The following is a 6,923-nucleotide window of genomic DNA, read 5'->3' on the forward strand; positions in this document are numbered from 1 at the left end:
TCAAAACATAACAAAGGGCAATCAATAACTAAATCCCACATCATCCACCGTAATTCCTTGTTTATCCAATAGGCGATGCACGCTCAACATTTCTACATCGTTGTGATACAGAGACACTAAAAACAAGTTGAAAAAAGCTCCCATATCTAAATCTAGATAGAGTGAGGTTGGACAAGCACAAAAACACCTCTAAAGAACTCACAAATTTAGATTCAGATCGGGAGATGAAAGCTTCCAAAACTCAGAGAAGTCACCACTTCCAAGGTAATAGGACCTCATCGTATTTCTTCTCGATTTTGTTAACCTTCTTAATTTGGAGGATCTGAAACAATTGATTGATACCTAACAATGAAAGTGAAAAATATGCCGAGAGAGCAAAGAAGAGTATGGGTAGCGAGCAAGGGAGAAAAAAAAAAGATTAGATGAAAACAATAAAACATTCCTGGATCATATCGGAATAAATAATCTTAGTTGAGAAGATGGAGCCTCCCTTGACTGACCATTATTTTTCAAGCTTGAACAGCTAACCTAACAACAAATTTAATCATTGTTTTAAATTCCTCCGGCTCTTAGCGAATGCAAAAAGGATAGGTGTTTTTTAATTTTAAATGGATTTTGGTTCTTTTTCTCCAATCATATCCTTAATTTTAATTTAGATTTCAATACACGAGAATATCTCAGGCCATTATATATTGTTTTTTATTTTTATTTCTCTTCCCCTGCCATCCACTAAATTCCTCAATAACCGAAATTTATGTTGGGAGTTAGCAGAGGAGATCGAGAGAGAGAAATGAAACGGGGAAGGGGGGTGTATCCGCCTTGACAAGACATTTTATAGGGACATGGTTGCGAGAAAGTTAGCAAATCACGGCAGTGGTGGGGCCCGAGAGTGGGAGGACGGCCGGCCCCACGGCGCATGCACCGCCATCCCTCGCTCTCCAATGCGGTTGGGTCTTGTGACGTCAGCAATTGGCGAGGCGGACCACACATCTGTGCTGACCCGGAGCTCCATTCGGCAGCTCCGTGTTCCCATGCTTTGCTGCTAATCAATCGGCATACTGGCCCATAACATTATTATCCTTCTCAAATTCAATACGCGCGTCCTCCTCTTCACATCCTTATCATTTGAGAGATTATCTAGTCTGGCTACATTGACAATCTTTTCTTGTAGTTTATAGACACTAAACTCCTGAGATACAATGACCGGAACATATAATTAAAGGTAGGATCCTCAAATACTTTATTATGGACATGCATTAGAGTGGCTTTCTTGCCAACTCCCCTCGTTTCATAAGTGCCAACGATGACAATCTCAATAATCACAAATCTTGTCACCTTACTTTCTTTGCCTACTAGCTCTATTGTTAACAAGGGTGAACTTTCCCTACATCATGTAGCATGTGCCGTTGACAACTTTCGAAAGCTACAATGGCAACAATTATTGACAACTTCTCGATTGCTTCGCTCTCCCAGCTTTCTTCTAAGAGATGGCATATTCTCATTGACAAGCCCACAATTACTTGGTCGACTAATCACAACAGCATCCTTTGTCCTTGCATCTAACATTGAGGAAATACGTATAATACTTTATGGAAGCATATTGTTCACTAGAAAAAATGGATTTATGAAAAGAGAGGAAATTATCGAAAAAGCCCTAAATATATTATAATTGTACCGATTCGAGTCTTAAACTTATTTTTTTGACAAATTGAATTCTAAATCTTTTGTAATTATACCAATTCAATTCATGTGATCAAATTTAACTTGTTGGCATTAACATGGATGCCCCAATGCCGATGAACAATTTTTTTAATATTATTTTATTTTTCCAAATTTTTTATTAAATTTTTTTATCTTTTCTTTTTGTCCTTTTTTTCCTCATTCCTTCTCCTTCCTCTAGCTCTGGTGATCGCGGTGGCGGGCTCACCTCGCCATTCTTTGGGCAAGGGCAAGGCGAGCCCTCCTAGATCTAGGCGAGGGTGAGCTCACCGATCCATAGATCCGCGTGGGGCTTGCCTCGCCCGAGCCAGAGCAAGCTCACCCCGCCCAACGATGGAGTCGCCTTAGTCCAAGCAACCACCCCCTCTGGCTAGTTGTTGAAGCCAAAGGAAGGAGGAGAAAAAAAAAGAAAGAGAAAAAGGAAAAATAAAAATAAAAATAAAAAATCAAAATAAAATAATATTAAAAAAATGTTCACTAGTAGAAGCTAACTTCCACGTCAACACCAATAAACAAACTAAATTAATATAATTGTAATTGATTTAGGACTCAATTAGCCAAAAAATAAATAAATTTATAATTGATTGGCACGATTACAATATGTTCATGATTTTTTTTTTTTTGTTGTTGTAATTTTCCCTATGAAAGAAGATTGGGCTAAAGTATACTGTAAGTGTCAAAATTTGGCACAAATAAACATTTAAGTGCCCAAAATTCTCCCATCCTAATCGATGAGGTGAGGCTTCATCGAGATGGGGAGGAGAGGTGCGAGACCCTAGCTATCATCAATTGCGGTGGCACCGTGGCCATTCCCTGGGGGAGTGCGGTGGGAGGTCGAGGGCTGGCTGCACGTGTGCCGGCAATTTCTTGAGGCAGGCGAGGAAACAGAAGAGTTGCGGAAGAATTTGAACTCTTTCTCTCTCTCTCTCGTCTGACTCAAATGGTGTAATTTGTCTAGGGCTCTCTTCATTATAGTCGTTCTTTAATTTTAAAAAAACTTTTCTCAAATAAAAAATTTGGTAAAAATGGTTTAATCAAGGAAAGTAGGGGTAATTAACATTGTTAATTACATAGTTTATATATAGGATTCCATTTAATTTCCATCTGTCAGGCCCCTTTTTCCCAATTCGACTTGACAGAACTACCCTTTAATCGAGAAATAAAATGAAAAACCCACCGCCTTTTCTTTTGGGATGGTAAATAAAAACAATATTTTTTTTACTGTATTGCCCCTCCCCACGAGCATGCTAATTTTTCATATTTGGGAGAACATGACATGGTCATTCCTAATTAGGAGTTCTAGAAGGAAGGGAGTGTTCCAACATTAGAGACACTAATATTTGCCTAGTAAATTAATTACTTAGTGAAGTGACAATATGTAAGTAACTACTTTCATTAGCAAAATCTTTTAACCAGTCAACAGAAAATCTATCACTTGACTTAACAAACAAATTCAATCCACTAGTCTTCCTACGCCTGTTATTAGAATTATGTCAAATCATATTTCTAACTATTCCAAAATTTCAATTGGGTTTCAAGCACAAAAAATAAAAAAAGAAGGATTCTTTGAATGCGGTTTGATCCGAACCAACCTAGATATTTTTGGGTCCAAATTGGGTTGAACCAATTTTTTTTTGCATTTTTGGGAAAAATGTCCAGCTGTACCTTATTGTCCAAAGCGGCTATCAAGATGTGCTTTTTGCCAAAAATGAATCCCGGACCTGATAACCCGGTCGGTGTCTCATCCTCACTATACTAAGCAATAGCACATCTGAAAATCCTATGATTTTTCTTTTTATGTATGTCTAAGAAAGTTGGGAAATATTCTAAAAAAAATGTGTGGGGATTTTGATTTTAAGATATTCTTTGTATGTTTCTTTATTCACCGTCGGATTGTGCAAGTGGGATCACCAATATGATACGATTTTCTCACTTTCATCGCTTTTAATTCAATAAATTTTATTTAAATGTAAAACAACTCAAGTTCTGTTTATTTCACGAAGAATAAATGATTTAAAAAATATTTTACTAAAAATATCATCCGTATCTCTTACGAAAATGAAAAAAATTTCACCGTCCATGAAAATATCAGAATATAAATTGTTGTCCATAACAAACAAAATTATTTTCTATTAACTAACTATTTCAAGTGATACAAACAATCATTTTTAAGAAAATGTTCTACAAATCATTCATTTTTTGTAAAACAACGGAGCCAAGCTGCTTCAAATTTCCCAAACATACCAAAAAAAAAGTTCTTTTAAGAATGAGTAGAGTAAGGCTTGACCAGGCCGAGATTGGATAAAAATAAATAGCCCAAAGTTAGGCTTGCCCCGGCCGGATTTAGAGCATTATTTTCAATTGGGTCCGCTTCGTCAAATGACAATCTCTCAGTGACCTTTTTTAGGGCCTAAGATTAGATTGGGCTAGATTACATTTTGTTGGGATGCATTGTCAATATCGAGGGATCTTTTTTAGGTTCCCAGTAATATTAATTTGACATAACTAATTTGTACACGTTGGATATTATTATATGATGATTTTTTTATAACTAAAGAATGTTTTCTTCGGTGGCTATAGATTTAACATACATTCAATTAAGTTCCGTTGATTTACAGAATCCTATCATATTCATATCGTAATATACTAGCGTGGACTAGAGTAAAAACATATATTATTTTTGTCCAAATTTCGCTATATCCCAAAGGTGACATTAGTGGCATGGCGGAAGCAAACCGACCCCCGAAAATTTTTCGCATTTGCAATACTTGAAACCAATGCCTTCCATGTTTCTTCCGTAGGCGACTGAAAATATTCGTGGAAGAAGAAGTCGCATACAGCGAGAAAGAGTAAAGCGCGATCATACAGTGTAATTCTGAACGCGGAACAAACTCAGTGGAAACACTGTTTCAGAGACGCAAAGCTACCGGAATTACTTAACAACGTCGCTATGTTTTTTAAATTAAAGAACGATTATAATGAATGATAGATACAAAGTATTCATGATTCATTACGCTAATGAGGTACATATCCACCCTAGATATATAACTATAATTATTACAGGTGCCCAAAAAAGGAGAAGAAAAGGAAATATACTGTTCATTGGGAAAGGTTTGTTATTGGAAATCCTAGTTTTGATGGATTAGGGCGAGGAGAAATATTCACGGTGCAAGATTGAAGGAAGGGGAGAATAATGCACGATGCTTGGGGAACCTGGACGAAATCAAATTGACATTTCTTGTCAAGTCGTTATGCTCATCGTTCCATGTAGTATAGATGAATGCAAGCTTGCCATTAAGAGCCCTAGCCTGCTTAATTGAGCCCTGGAGAACATTTACAACATGAACTTGCTTTGTAATGGCAAGGAAAGGATCCATTTAGCTAGGCCCTTTACTATTACCACAAATGTTTAGGCAGATTAGTGAAGGGGAAAAAAAAAAGAATCCCCGGGAAAAAAGAGATGAGAATCTCATCATTTAGCAAAAACTACGTGATCGTGATAATACTCTAGCACAAAGGTGAACAAATCCATTGGTATATCATCAATGTGTTGAATATTCTCAAGGAGTCAAGGAATTTTTAAGAAATAACACTTCAAATTAGCCTATCAGAAAACCTTTTCTAGTTAATTACTGTTAAGGAAACTTAAAGGTTTCTAAATCCTCACAGCATGGGACCAAATCGACATAGTTCCTTCTTCTACTCTTTTACATGTTACAAAATTGTTTTTGTCAAAAGCTTAACTGTTAGGAACGGTACCCACAGTTTTGTAAGCATGGTTCTTAACATTACCCACGATATCAGCTATACTTTATCCAGTACGTGGATACAACCACATTGATGGGGATAAGCACAATAGCTGAAAATAGGAGCACACTGACCAAACAAAGAGGAATACAAAATGAAATCATGAGTGGAGCACTTAGACCATGTTAAACACTCAATTTTGCCAAAAGTTCAAACTATCAATGAACCTTGTCGCGACCTAAATTTTTCGAGGTGTGAACCACCTAAAATTTGGTTAATGGATTATTAAGCCTAGACTTAATTCGGGCTCTCCCAAGCCCATACCAATTCGCGACTTAGGTTTGAATTCTTAACATGCAATTGATTTTTTAATCAGGAGTCGCCACTAATCTATTTTTTAGTGGGTCGATTAGAAACCCAAGTAAAGTAACGGGAGTTTCACTTTACTCCTACGAACCGAGACTATGGAGTGCGGGGACTTGATTACATTAGATTTCTTTAATGTCCTTTCGGTACCACTCTTTTATTTTTAAAAGTGCTTTTGCAAGCAGCTTAAATTGATTTTAAATCTATTTTCCTAACATATGAGGTGATCATGCGGGTGCGCAATCCACCAATTTAACACCCAGATAAACAATAAATAAATTGCAAAAACTTACCTCAAAGCAACGAAAGCATCTGCAAGGTTAGGTTAAAAACCACATCAACAACCCTGAATATGGTTTCTAATTAACAAGCAATTTCTTTTTGTTTTCACTTAATTAATAAAAATCATGCAATATGCAATACAATATTAACTAAATGACCTAATTCTAATGACATGCAATTTCTAATTAAATAGGCCTAGCAAAAATACTAAATGACATGCATCCCGGTGAATCTAGCCCTAATGACATGCATATGACATTTTTTTTTTAGGAGAATGCATTTTATCATAAATAATAAAACTAATTTAACCTATGACATTTTTTTTTTTTGTATTTTTCAGGTGAAATGTGAAAATTACCTAATTAGATTAAGATCCTATTTAATTTATATTAGGAATTAGGTTGGGCCAAATCCTAATTTAAACTAAAACATTATCTTAACCAAAATAATCCTAAAATGCAATATATCTAGAAAATACCTAAACTTATAACAAATTAGGGAAAAATATTATCCAGAATTGAACTAAATGCAATTTAGTCCTAATATGCAATGACGTGCAAAATATGCTTTAACACTACATGACATATATATGATGATTCTTTTTGTTTAGTTTCGAAATTAATAATAATTAAACATGTAATCCAAATTAAAAATCTAGCAACCTAAATTGATTGATTTGATTTTTTTAATTTTTTTATTTTAAAATTCAGAAATAAAATTCCTATTCTAAATATATGAATCCTAAATCATGCAATATTATAACTCAAACACATTTCAAGATAAATAAAGCAATCAAGACAAAACAGATC

This window comes from Eucalyptus grandis, chromosome 6 (assembly GCF_016545825.1).
Source record: "Eucalyptus grandis isolate ANBG69807.140 chromosome 6, ASM1654582v1, whole genome shotgun sequence".
Taxonomy (NCBI): domain Eukaryota; kingdom Viridiplantae; phylum Streptophyta; class Magnoliopsida; order Myrtales; family Myrtaceae; genus Eucalyptus; species Eucalyptus grandis.